Source organism: Labrus bergylta, chromosome 5 (genome assembly GCF_963930695.1).
Source record: "Labrus bergylta chromosome 5, fLabBer1.1, whole genome shotgun sequence".
Classification (NCBI taxonomy): domain Eukaryota; kingdom Metazoa; phylum Chordata; class Actinopteri; order Labriformes; family Labridae; genus Labrus; species Labrus bergylta.
Genome location: NC_089199.1, coordinates 11,463,429 through 11,470,912, shown reverse-complemented (window position 1 = coordinate 11,470,912; position 7,484 = coordinate 11,463,429).

The window sequence follows — 7,484 nt, the reverse complement described above, 5'->3', positions numbered from 1 at the left end:
GTTTTACTAGTACTGTATCAAAACTGTAGAAAGCGGGAGATCGCGCCTTATGTTCGGAGGCTATAGACCTCCAAGCTGGCGGCCCAGCTTCAAGTCAAGTTCAAGTCAAGACTGAATAGCTCTGCACATCATTCCTAACTCGCTCTCCCTGATCCTCCCACCCCCCATCTTAAAAAAATGAAATGGTATCTCGACAACTCCATGTTTTTGTGTGCACTAAACTGTACTTTCTGCAGAGTCAGAGCAGTATTTGGGTCAAATTACAACAGGATTATGACAATACCATTATAATAAGCATGCTCACACGCACCCACGAGGTGAACGGGTTGAACCAGATAATGTAAGGAAAGTCACATGGGAACTCACTATGAATTTAATTTCAGCCAATGAGATTCTCTAATTTAAAGAATTGTGTGATCTTTAACCAGACACGTAAAAGTCAGGCATCTACCAGCAGGTAAGAATCCATGATGGATCAACTAACCTCTCTTCATATAGCTGTGTTAGCAAAACAGTGAGGCAGGGTTGTTTGTGCACACAACCAGAGGGTGGTCTGATGGAGTGGGTGCAGGGATAACCCCAATTCAGAGCATGACCAGTCTAATATGTAGGGCAGCGTTAATGTCATGCCTGTGGGTTGGATGTACAACGGCATGGCTGCTGATAGATTGCATGTGGGGGATGAAGGGTCAGAGTTCATCATGCTAGCTAGGTTAGGAAAAATCTTCACTTGCTGGAGGGCAGCAAAGGTTAGAATGAGATGATGACTGGTCCAACTTGAGACTGCCCCCATCCAAGGGAAAGACGGAATCAGTTGTTTTAGCAAATGCCTAAAAAAGACACAAGTTCAAGTAAAAATATATTAGGAACCTTGTTAACCTTCAGTAAAAAGGAGGAGTAGGGTGATGGTAGTCTGCAGAATTCAGGAGGGCTGGATAAATGAACAAACCCAGTGGTCAGCTTTTGGTTTGCACTCTACTGTCGTCGGTCATAGTTGTTTTTTCTTCATGACCACAATCAACAAATCAATGTTACCAATATGTAATAAAAATTACAAATGTAACCTCATGTTTATTATTCTAACAATTGCAACTTAGTTCCCCAAGCCGTAATGAAGGAGTAATTTTTACCTGAACCACATTGTTTTCCCTCGCTTAACCCATTACTTATCTCTCCCTTAGGCTTACAGAGTCGTGTTTGAGTCTTAACCCAACCAAACCTCAACCATATCATTATCACATCATAAACCAGACAGATTTTCAACAGTGATTTGTCATCTTGTTTATGGGAGAGTGAGATCAGAAAATGTGTATATAGATTTTAATTAGCTTTAAAAAACAAGAGTTGTTGCAGTTTAATTGAAAGGACTTCTTGGGTTATTTACAGACCATTTTTTACAGCAAAATGAAAAAAGTACATGTCCTAAGAAAACAGCTCCTAGAATATGGATGGATGTTAAAAAACTTCAGTGAGCGGGAAACTTAGTGCAGGAAATGCAAAGTAATAATGAAAGACAAATAAAAAACAAAGCTGTGAATATCAACATTTTTCAAAGGCACACAAAGTAACAAAGAAATAAGACAAATTCACAATCCAGTTAAAATGGACTGAGCCTCCTGCATTTCTTATTACATCAGCAAACATAAAACGACCCAGGCAAAGTAAGAGCTAAAGGCCCAGGTGTTAATAATAGCATTAACGATGCTGTGTTCTATTAAGGCATCCCAGTAACCCATGACAGTGTGGCGGTGAGCCCCTTATCACAAATGGAATGGAGCCATTGTTAACTTTATAACTTACACCTGTCCTTTTTCTACTGTGACATGTCATAGTGTGAACAACAAAGCTTACAGGAAGCAGTCTCTGCAGCACAACAACTAGTTCATATGTTCCCATGTGTCTGTGTGTTTCTAATGTGCCAGTACACTTGTTGCAAGAGAGGCATCCCAGCATGTGTTGTACAGTTTGTGTGGCCATGGTAACAGAGCTCAGTTGGGACTCCAGGGGGAAAAAATTGGTCAGGGGGGTACTGAACTGAATAGATTCAAACATTGCTAAAGGTTATCACACATCACCCCACATGCGCTCTGCTGCTCTGACATGCAGGGCTTTGAGCTACTGGCCGAGAAATGACATACATGTAGGGAGGAGAAACATTAGTGTTTCAGCTGCTCACTCTCCATGGTGTGCTGTCAGACATGAACGAGGTCTCCCTCTCTTCCTTTTGCTCTTACAGTACGCTGCACCACAGGTGAGTGTCAGGCTTGAATCTGCTAAAGCTTCATTAATATTAAAAATTTAACCCACCAGCAGGCAAGTGAGCACAGCTGTGCCTTGGAACTGGATGTGACTAAGTCAGAGAGCTCCTCCAGCTATGTGAACAGGGAGAAAGATGTGGGGAAAAAAGACTGTGATGGCCTATGACAGCAAAGGACTGGTTAAGGTGCAGGAACAATCTTTGTGACCGGTTGAGGTGCATGAAACATCTTTGTGTGGAACTCTGAAGTGTCAAGAAGACGATCCAATTACAGAGCTGCCAAAGGCACAAACTGTCACATCTAAGACACAAGTTTAGGCTTTAAAAACACCATGCTACACAGAATTACTTGAACTTTGAGTGCTGTTTTATTGGAAGTGGCGAAATTCAATGTAAGAGGTCTCTGTGGACATACAGTAAACGAGTGCCTTCCTCTCTTACCTGACTCTCTATGTTAACGAGAAGTGACACTAAAGATGTGGCTGATTTCCTACATGGCGACTCCATGCGCTTTGCATTAGCAGGGATGACAGATGATTAAAGGGGGAGGCTGAAAGTGGTATCCCGCTGAGTGACAGTCAAATGAGGGAAATGCGAGTAAGGCAACAATCTGCGAGAGGCAGAAGCTTGATTACTCAATCGCTCCCTCACTTTCTCTGGCTGCTATGAATGCATGCAGGCTCCCCAGCAATTTTTAATGAGAAATAGATGCAGATGTAGATAGTCCAGCCCAGTATCTATTAGCACCAGGAAAACAATCCAAATAGAATTAATTTGGCAGTTTCATGCTATTTAAATCACTGCTACACCTCAAATGTGTAATTATCGATGCAGTGAAGAAAACAACACTTAGCACCTCAGAGGAATCAGAAGATGGTGCCATTTATAGACTTGTGATTTTAAAATGCAAAGTGTCATGGTGTACTGTATCATTATTGTCTACTTTGCTGATGCTACTTGCTTATTTATATGGGGATACCACCACAGCTAATTAGTGAAAGGTACACACGTGTACTGTATCATATTCTAAGCAGGTGGATGGCTTTTCCATATAAAGTCTATGCAAACCTGTAAATCACAGTACTGACTAAAGCACTTCTAAACAAAATGCACTGTGGCACTGAAAATGTGATGGTTTACAAAGACAAAATCCCACCATCCATCTTTCAGTAAGTCAAATTACAGCTTCCTGACTTTTACAACTCTGGTAGTCATTGTTTGAATAACAGGGGTTTCTACCAACCCCCAGAAAACCTTATTGCTTGAATGTCAGGACAGAATAAACCAAACTAATTTGAATGTGGGAGGCCTCAGGGCAAGCTGCATGTGGGGTATTCCCCTACTGTTTTCAGGAAGGGATTAGTAAATGTATTGTGATTCCTGCCGCATTGTGTTCAGCCGGCTCCTTGTCATCTAATTTTGTACAGAAAACACCAAGAGAACCAAGATTCCTCAGGCTTCTCAGCTATGCTTACAACCACAACCAATTGATTACCATGTTCCACACAAATTAACATGCTTCTCTCTGTGCTCAAGTCATTCAAAGAAAACAGCAAAGCAGGCATGTCACTTATAATTTCCCATACATATCATCTTACAAAACAATGGTTAGGAAAGTAAGTACTGAAGAGGTGAGGGGTCATGTCAGAGCCCAGTGACCCAGGTCCTGTGTATCTCGGGAGGTAAGTCCCAGCGTGACGTTTTGTGGTAGCTCATATTGCAAAAATGTCTACAAGTCAGAATCCTTCAGGAATAGAATGCTAATACAACACTCACTACTCAGCCCCTCTGACTCCTCGGTCAATAAGACAAAAACTTAAAGGCCTTTTTCCCTCCAATGAACTTGAATCTAGTCGTATCTGCTAATTCTCATGAAAGATCAAGTAAAGTTATAATCAACCATAGGTTAATTTTCACAGGTATATTCATCATGCCTAGGTCTTAACCTTTTAAGATTTTAAGACCTTTCCCATCAAATTCAGATTTAGGAAATTCCATTTTTTAATGACACACTGTCAAATTGCACAAATACATTTCAATTTTGACAGGGCCATCTACAGTATCTTTGGCTTGCCGCAGCTTTTGGTTAATGACTGAAGATCTGTAGTTTTTTTTTTTTTTTTTTACTTTTTAATACCACCTTTCATTGAAATTATGGAGTTGGTATTAAAACATTGTATCAAAGTATCAAACATTTAGACAATCATTGTTTCGAGTGGAAATAAAATTACACACACTATCTTTGTAAAATATCTAATTGGCTAAAGACAGCTGACACTTGTTCATTGTGAACTCAATTATAAACAGAGGCATTAAGGGAAGTCCAGAACACCAATACCACAACTGCATACCTTACTAAACTCTGCTGCTGTCATGCTAGTGAGTATTCATATCAAACAAGCACTACAGTAGGACGAGGGAACATGACTTCAATGAAGCCCCCAATAGGTCTCTTTGTCAATAGCTTTTTGTCTTTTCTGATAGGCTCTAGTCCTGGAGCTGGTATCATAATAGGTCACACTGTTAGACTCAAATGGTCTGAGAATATAGCAGTGTTTCCCCTACCATTATATTAGGGGGGCGGCCTGCCCCCCTAATGCCCAATTTTTTATTTTGCACATTGGCAGTTTGACCATACTTACTGTATGAAAGTTTAGATGAAACAAACCCAGTCTTTGTCATGTCCAACCTGGCTATAGGCTTTGGAGTAATTGAAAAAAGGTTGTTAACTCGTGCATGTACATATACAATTCAAAGCTAAATCTCACAAGAGAAGATTTGTTATTTGATTTTTTTAAGCACCTGTGCTTGATCCAGAGAGGCAACCTTAACAGAAGCAGCTGGGCACAGAGGATGAGGATGACATCTCCTCATATCTGTCATGACCACCTTTGGCCTTTCTCAGCATGGATGCATGAAGCATGACACTGTATGCTGGACAGATTCCAGCATGGATTAAATTTGGGATACTTCATATCTGCATTGCTTGTCCCAAATCAAAATGCTGATGAGGGTTATTAAACACTTACGCAATTCCTAGAACAAACCCTCAGCTCTGAAAATAGCACAGATTACTTCCATCTTTTGCCAAATCTTTTCCTCAATTTTACCAGCCCTAGATTTAGAAGTAATTCAAATGGACTTTGTATTACGTCAGTCAGCGTGTTGGACATTGTTGGGAATCCTGATCTGCTTTGAGGGAAGCTAGCACAGCCTTGACTAGCATGCTTGTCAAATTGAGCCAACCCCAGCCCCTGTCCCGGGCATCATGCCACAGGTCTATTGCTGGAGACATGAACTCTTGGGAATGTCAGGATAAACAGTATGGTCACTGTGTGATTACAGTGCATGTTCTTTATTCCTGTAAGACGACATCAAAAATAAAATGGAGAGACTAAACAAGGAAAAGGCTTTAAAAGTAAACTCAATGGCAACAGGTTCAAATGAAGAATATTCATATATTTCTGCTATCAATTAGTGTTGGCCTGAATGAAATTCATTTATTTCCCAAAACAGACACAAAGACAGACATTTTGATGGAAAATGTGAATTAACTTTAACCAATATTAGCATTAATGAGCCTGTTCAACTCTCATGAATCTGCCTGTACTACTTGTACTGGTGAAGAAATTCAAATGTATTTTAAGGACTATAGTGTATTTTAGGAAATGTAGATCTATTTCTTTTTGTTTGCCAATGGTGGAATACAAAAAAAGACTCTCTACAGTCTTTATGCCGAATCTAGCTAAGCTAACTACCTCCTAGAGTCCTGAGGATCAATGAAGGAAATAGGAATCCACTCCAGCAGTTTAAATAAGAAATAGTCATTTTAAAGATGAATGAATTGATCTCTTTCATAAAAACTACAGATGAGGCAACATCCATGCCTTTTTTTAAACCAAGGAATCTCCAATGTATCACACTTTGATCGTATACAAAATCATACTGTTTTGAAATGATGCATAGATTAACAAAATGTGTAACCTTTATTGGTCTTGTGACAGGGAAAACTACAGAATGTGAATTATGATATCAGATTTAGGTGGAAACATGTTTAACTCTCAGCAAAGCTTCTAGCCTTTGACACTGAAAATCAACCTTAACCACCAGGGGAGAGGTGGAAAAGAAAAGGTCTGCTACCACCTGCCTTTGGACACAGCAGGTGGCGTTTCCCTTGAGATGTGAGGTGGATGTGTTCATCTATTACCGTGATTGGCAAGCCAGAGGTGAGGGGTTTGACGGAGGCTGCGGGGCACTCATAGGAGTCTGGCTGGACCCACTTGGTATGCTGTAGGCTCTCATGGGGCAAAGAGAAAAAAACAGGGGCTTCAGTCTCTGTTAATCTAGATGGCAGATGACTGACGTCTCCCTGTCCATCAAAGTGTGACCTGGGGCATACTTTTAATGAGATCTATTACACATGACAGGCGCCACCTCTCCCTGGGCTGTCTGTCTAATCACCTCCTCTGTCCCAATCACATTGCCGGCTACATGTGTTGCTGGTTTATGTACAGAGTGAGTGGGACGACAGAGAGAGTGTGTGTGTGTGTGTGTGTGTGTGTGTGTGTGTGTGTGTGTGTGTGTGTGTGTGTGTGTGTGTGTGTGTGTGTGTGTGTGTGTGTGTGTGTGTGTGTGTGTGCGCACGCACATGTGTTTGTGTTGAGGGTTAGCTGCTCAGAATGTCTGTTAAAATGTCTTCGAAAAGGAAGCGATGTTGAGACCTGTCAAACTCAACACCAGCCTGTCAACTGCTTCCGTCAGCTTGCATTGTGCATTTCAGTATTGTTTCCATTAAGAGCTCCTTTTAATTTGGAAATTAACTTGTCAATTTTGTATTCCAGCATGCCTTTACAAAACTCTAAGATAGACAGGATATGCTGAACAGTTTACCATATACAACAGCAAAATACTTGCCCAATGTTTGTAGAAGCGGGAGTATTTATTCAATAGTTGAATCTGTCAACTTTGCTTGAGAGTGGATGTGCTAATGTGGAATTCATTCACACAGGCCAACCCTCATCTTACGCCCAGGAGAAAACTGCTGGATCATCTAAGCCTTGGCTGAACTGACTTGGCCTGCTGGTTTGTATAAGAAACACATTTTGCTGCTAGGTTGTGCAACATCTAAAAAGTCTTAAGATTTGGCGAGACAAACAGAAACAATCACAAACAACATACAGATTAGCAGAAGAATGATACATGGGAAATAGGATACTGGCTCTTTGAG